Source organism: Gouania willdenowi, chromosome 19 (assembly GCF_900634775.1).
Source record: "Gouania willdenowi chromosome 19, fGouWil2.1, whole genome shotgun sequence".
NCBI classification, from domain to species: domain Eukaryota; kingdom Metazoa; phylum Chordata; class Actinopteri; order Blenniiformes; family Gobiesocidae; genus Gouania; species Gouania willdenowi.
Genome location: NC_041062.1, coordinates 3,393,368 through 3,399,444, shown reverse-complemented (window position 1 = coordinate 3,399,444; position 6,077 = coordinate 3,393,368). Strand labels below are relative to the sequence as shown.

The window sequence follows — 6,077 nt, the reverse complement described above, 5'->3', positions numbered from 1 at the left end:
ATTGGTTTACTTAACAGGGACAGTGTACATTAATATCCATACAGAAAATGTACCAGATTTAGCCAGAAGGGTATTTTTCATCTGTAGTCCCTGGACGGAATGTTAAAATGTCACCCTAAAATAATACAAATTAAAGGAAATATACAATAAAACATACAGTGAAAAATGTAGCTACATAATAACATATATATCACACTTCCATATTACATATTATAAAAAAATAAACAGTATTTGATAAGAGACAATCATCAGATCAAAGACAAGTTCATAAAATATAACATTAAATATAATAGAATCATTGATTACAATAGTAAATGGTCGCCTTATTTATTATACCTGCCATGAATTAAGTTTCCAGCTCAAGTAAATATCTTGTGAGTCTGAATTGATTTGTATTGTTGGAATTATTCTGTGCAAATTCTTAATTCTTAATATATTTATGATTATCATACATTTTTATGATTGTTATTCATTTACATTTTTGTATTTTTTTTTTTTTTTCTTCTTCTTTATCAGTGTTGATGGAATGTATTGATACCCTCATAATGACACTTGCACATTACCCTGCTTTCATGTTAAATTTAAATGTTTTTATGGCGTTTATTTGAAAATAAAATAAAATAATAAATCATTAAAAAAGCATTCAGACTGCTGTTACACTGATTTATGATTACAATTTTTACTCTCAGGAGCCCAATGACCCTTATACCGTTGGCTTTTTAATGATTTAGCCATTATAATAAATTATTTTTAGTGTCTCTTTCCTCATTTTGATTTTTTTTCCAATTTTGAAGTGCTTTGTTTACCCATTTATTGACACATTTATTCCACTGTTTGTCCAAAAGCACCCGAAACTGCTAAATACAGTATAAACAATATGCCATTATTTAAATAATTCCATTTATTTGCTATTTTATTATTGATGATTTTAAATCTTTACTTACATTTCTAAAGTTCTATTATTTAATATTTTCCAATTGTAGTCCACCTTAAAATGTAACTTATTTGTATTGCTTATTTATTCTATTTGAACATTTGTGTTGGCACTGGATGACTTCCTTTCTTCACAGCCACTAAAATTGCTCCAAATTAGGTCAATTCCTAACAATTTCATACTGTAGCTGTAACATAACCTTAATAGCACAGTAATAAACAATTATTCTTGCTCCAAAACTACCTAAAAACATTCTGACTATGTTTATGTCATCATGTGAAAACTTTCTATACATACTATGTTTAATTTAAATATAATGTTTAATTTTAGTGGCTGTGACTCAAAGGAGAAGTGAAATATTTCAACAGATGACTGATGTTAAATGGAAAATCAATGGTCAAAAATCAAATTGATAATCTTTAATAATGAAAAATCAGTTTCTAATCAAATCAGAAATTAGGGCTGATTAATCACCCCTAAATATCAGGTGTAATCAGGTAAATTTTTAGTTGTAGGTCTCAACCTAACAGGAAAAATAACAAGTCAGCTGTAAATTAGGAAAATACATAGGAATCAGAAGATGCTAAGGTGCAAGTCATGAACCAATCAAGTTTTTATGGATGCAAACTATACATTCACACAATTACCTGCTGGATGGATTGACTTTGAACAAGGTCTTCTCGTCCTAAATCAGTGCCTGACACTGGGGTGTTTATTCTATAATCGCTACAAAAGGGTAGACGACCACATTTATATAAATAAACCCAAAAACTAAAACTAAGGTGTTAATAAATAATTTAACTTGTGTGCAAAGCCTGATGTCCAAAAACTTCTGACAACGTGGTGTTATTTATTCACTTTTCACATGCACATGTGTTAGCGTGCCAGCAGATGGCACAATGGAATTTACAGTTGTTGGGTTTTTTTTTTCACTAAATCAGGGAATTTTCATCTGATTACAAATATTATCTAACACAGTATTTCACTCCAAACATTTTACAGCCATCGTCTCCACTTTCACACCTTTTCACTGATACACAAGCTTTGTAGTGCATTGGAAAAATCCAATGACTGTGTGAAAATCATCATCATAACTGTACATTTACTAAATAGTCTGATAGAACCTCTGTGAGTATGTGTTGCCCTCTAGTGGTGTGACTTCATATTACTTCAAAAGTTCAAATACAACATATTGTTGAAACATAAAGGCAATATTTAAGCAAAAGTGACAGAAATCAGCCTCTGTATGATCTTTACTTTATTTATACCTTTATTTTTAATCAACTGAAGCACATATTGAATGGATTGGCCTTTCCTTCATTGAACAAAAACATAGAAAACACATAGATTTGCATGTGTGTATATTTATCTATAAAGCAAGAATTCTCTGTCTGTGTGTGTGTGTGTGTGTGTGTGTGTGTGTGTGTGTTCCTCAAAATATCTCTGTAGATCAGGATCAGACTGACCTGAGAGTTTCAACATGGCTGCTGCTTGGTTCAAGGGTGCGCGACGTCAGATTTGTTTGGACTGCAATGATACCGTTAATACATTATTTCTAACTGATGACATCATCACTGTGGAGTGATGATGTCATCAGTGATCTATTCTGAATTTGCAAAAACTCCAGTCCAGCATAGGATTGATTTATGCAGATTTTTACAGTAAATGTAATTATGATTAGTAATAGCATAGCTATTATCCTGATTTATTAGGGTTAAATTATTCATAAATGATTTACTTATTATTGTTCAATCTGATTCCACAAACTTGGTCCTTTGGCTGTCCACTTTGGAATTACAATTCTGCTTTTTGCTTTCTTTACAATTCCTAATATTATCGTAATAAATTCTAATTTAAAGTGAATTTAAGTTAAACCATTTTTACGTTGTTACTTAGCTTTTAAAAATGTTGTGTATTTATTTATTTGAGCAAAAAGCCCTTTTCTCACTTCCCTGTCGAGTGTGATTTAGATGCATCTTTTGGATGCTTTTGGAATGGATAGCCATTATTATCGGAAATGGTGAGCAATTTGCAAATTCATTAGAAGCACAATATAAAAAAAAGAAAAAGTAAAGGCTCTGAGGTAATTAGGAGATTATTATGAATGAATAATGGTATTAAAACAGGGCTAGAGGGCAGTAAAAATGAACTTTTCTTGACTTTTTTCCTTCTTCAAAGATGATCATAGTGCTACAGTCCTTCCTCCCCTCCTCCTTTCCTCCTGTACCCTGTCTTGCACTTCATGTGTGTGTTCGTGTGTGTGTGTGTGTGTGTGTATCCTGACAACAGCTCTAGCAGCACCACATCTCCTTTAAGATGCCGGACCTCGAAGATGGCGTGCCTGCACCGTGCCAGGTGATCAAAGCGGACACAGACAAATGGTGAGCTCCAGCCTCTGAAAAGCATTGTCTTCAAATAATGAAAAAGTATGTAGGCCTACTATGTGTTGTTATGTAAGTGAGCCCTGTATGTGCAAATAAATAAATCAAATGTCACAAATAGAATATAATGCTTGTCATTTTCTTATTGCCTGAGAAGAGATCATTGCTTTTGTTTAAACTGAGACTAAACACTGGTAAACCTATTTAAAGCACAGCCTCCATTAGAAAAGAGAGTAGTGACATTTACTTAGGAGACAGAAATAGACCTAATGCTTAAAATAGTTCTCCACATGTACGACCTATTGCCCATGTGACCCCCCACCCCCCAGGCTTTCAGTTCATGTTACATGCATTTTAAAGTTCTTGTGTCTGCTACACAGATTATGTTCTGTGATTTTAGGATCTTTACCAATAGGCAGATACAAATAAATTATCACATATTTTATATTGTTATGCATTTCTTTTTGCTTTATTTTTTAATTTTTTATTTTTTTCAGTGTCAAAGAGAAGGGAGCCGAACACTGCAAGGATCTTATAGACGCCTTCCATGCCTGTATAAAAACTCTGTCCGAGGGATCATAATAAAAACAAAATGGCCTTCAAAATAAAAGTCCATACAGCATACTGACTGATCATATTGTTTCATTTCCCCCCACAATAAACAAAACTTTAAATGGAACTGCTTCATCTTTCCTGCGTTTGACTGTTTAGGACATCTTTCAACACACACACACACACACACACACACACACACACACACACACACACACACACACACACACACACACACACACACACACACACACACACACACACACACACACACACATTTCTTAGAATTTTTTAAATCTGTGCTTTGGTTTTTCTCCCAGCATTATTTTATAAGAACCCCTATTTTAGTGGTTCCCAACTTTTTTTTGGATTATGTCCCCATTTTTTATATCCCAAATTTCTGGAGACCCCATCAAATCTTTTTTTCAAGAATCCATTTTTGATTTCTAGAAAATCAAAAATGATTTTCTATAACAAATACGGAGCATCCAGGATTAGTTACTGTATTTTTTCTTCCCTTTTCTCTTTCTTCTTCTCTGTATACTGTATTTTATTTGAACTAGATATATATTTGAGAAAATAAAGTTAAAGAATACAGTTATTTAAGATTATGCATCGCATTTTAAATTAAAAAAGGAATAATAAAATAATACATATCTACATTCTTGCCACCCCAAGCTTGAAAAACCCTGTCTTATTTTCTAATTTCACAAAATGAAATAATCCAAGGGAAACATTTGATGATTCTGCACTTCTTTAAAATATTTATAATAAAAACCCATATATATTTCTATAGAGGACAGTCTAGACTAGAGTTGGATGCATCAATAAACGATCATTATTATTTTTTTCTTTTCCTATACAATATCTTACATATTTACTGTTGAAGCCTCTTCCCGCTCCACCATAGGCTTGACAAACTGGAGTAACTCCTAATAGAATTAAAGAGATCTTGTTAATCTCCACTTAATCCCTACATTAGCACCTGCACTCAGCAGTCTAATGTCACTTCTTCAGTCTGGGCTCAAGTATGTGAGTGGAAAGGATTTAACAAACGCAATATATGACAGGAAAAGCAGACTCAGCATTATTTTCTGCTTTTATCTTAGAAATATTGACCAAAAATGTGGATCAATGAAGCCACCAGGCATTCTTACATAGAGCTTTTGTATTTAGTCTTGAAAGTGTGACAGTATATGTTAGCTATGTTACCATTTTTTTTTTTTTTTTTTTTTGGCACGTCTTAATATAAACTGATTTTTTTTATTGTCTTCTATGTAGTTTAATCAAATAGTTTCTACAGGGTATAAATAACGAGCCTTTTTTAATTTTTTTATACCTTTCAATCTGTGTCTTTTCGCCCTTTTACATCCAACCAGACAGTCGTGTGGGATAAGCACATTTTCTATTTCTGCTAATCCTCCTGGTTGTGTAAAAATCAAACAGCAAGGCTTAGATAAACATGGCTTTGGGGGTTTATCCACCCACACATAACACTTTGATTTGAGATGTTACAGATGTTAACGCACTTTGCCGATGATTCATTAAAATATCCTACTTACTCAGGACTTTTAAAGCTCTAAGTTCTTGAGTTACATCACTGTATCTTTTTTACTTATCTGTCTTTGTGTGACAGTTTGATATTAGGTTTTCTTTTTTAGAAGTTTTCAGCCTGACATATTTTCAAGGATTTTTGGTGAAGCAACATAGCAGAATCAATACGTCAAATACTATTAAATTCCATAGACGTTTCAATATTTAATTTGTACATTGTGTTTTTCTTATACAGAAACACATTATTATTTATTAATATGAAAAATTCTGACAAAAATCCATCTTGAGTTAGTTCTATCAATACATATACAAGTCAGTTAAAATTAAATTACTATGATTGCTTTCAAATAAAAAAAGCTTTGAGTAGAGGAAGTTTGACTACAAAAATGCACTAAAATGAGTCTAAAAAAATGTACAAAATTAAAGAAAAATACACAAGACAACTTAAATAAACATATTAGTGTATTTGTGCTCAGATTGGTCATTGCTATAAATGCTGACATCATATGAATGTTGATAATGTAGCCCTCGGTACAGACAATCACATTTTTGTACATTATATATATGTTATACATTTACACACACACACACACACATACATATATATATATATATATATATATATGTCACCGACCACGGAGACATTTTTTTCCTCT

At 32.1% G+C, this 6,077-nt stretch overlaps 1 long non-coding RNA gene across 1 annotated transcript; it reads left to right on the top strand.

The window, feature by feature from the left end:
- Positions 1-3,163: 3,163 nt before the first annotated feature.
- On the top strand, positions 3,164-3,941 carry LOC114481183 (uncharacterized). Its single transcript, XR_003676215.1, has 2 exons — positions 3,164-3,315; positions 3,813-3,941. It is a non-coding gene; the product is annotated as an uncharacterized LOC114481183 (long non-coding RNA).
- Positions 3,942-6,077: the final 2,136 nt, after the last annotated feature.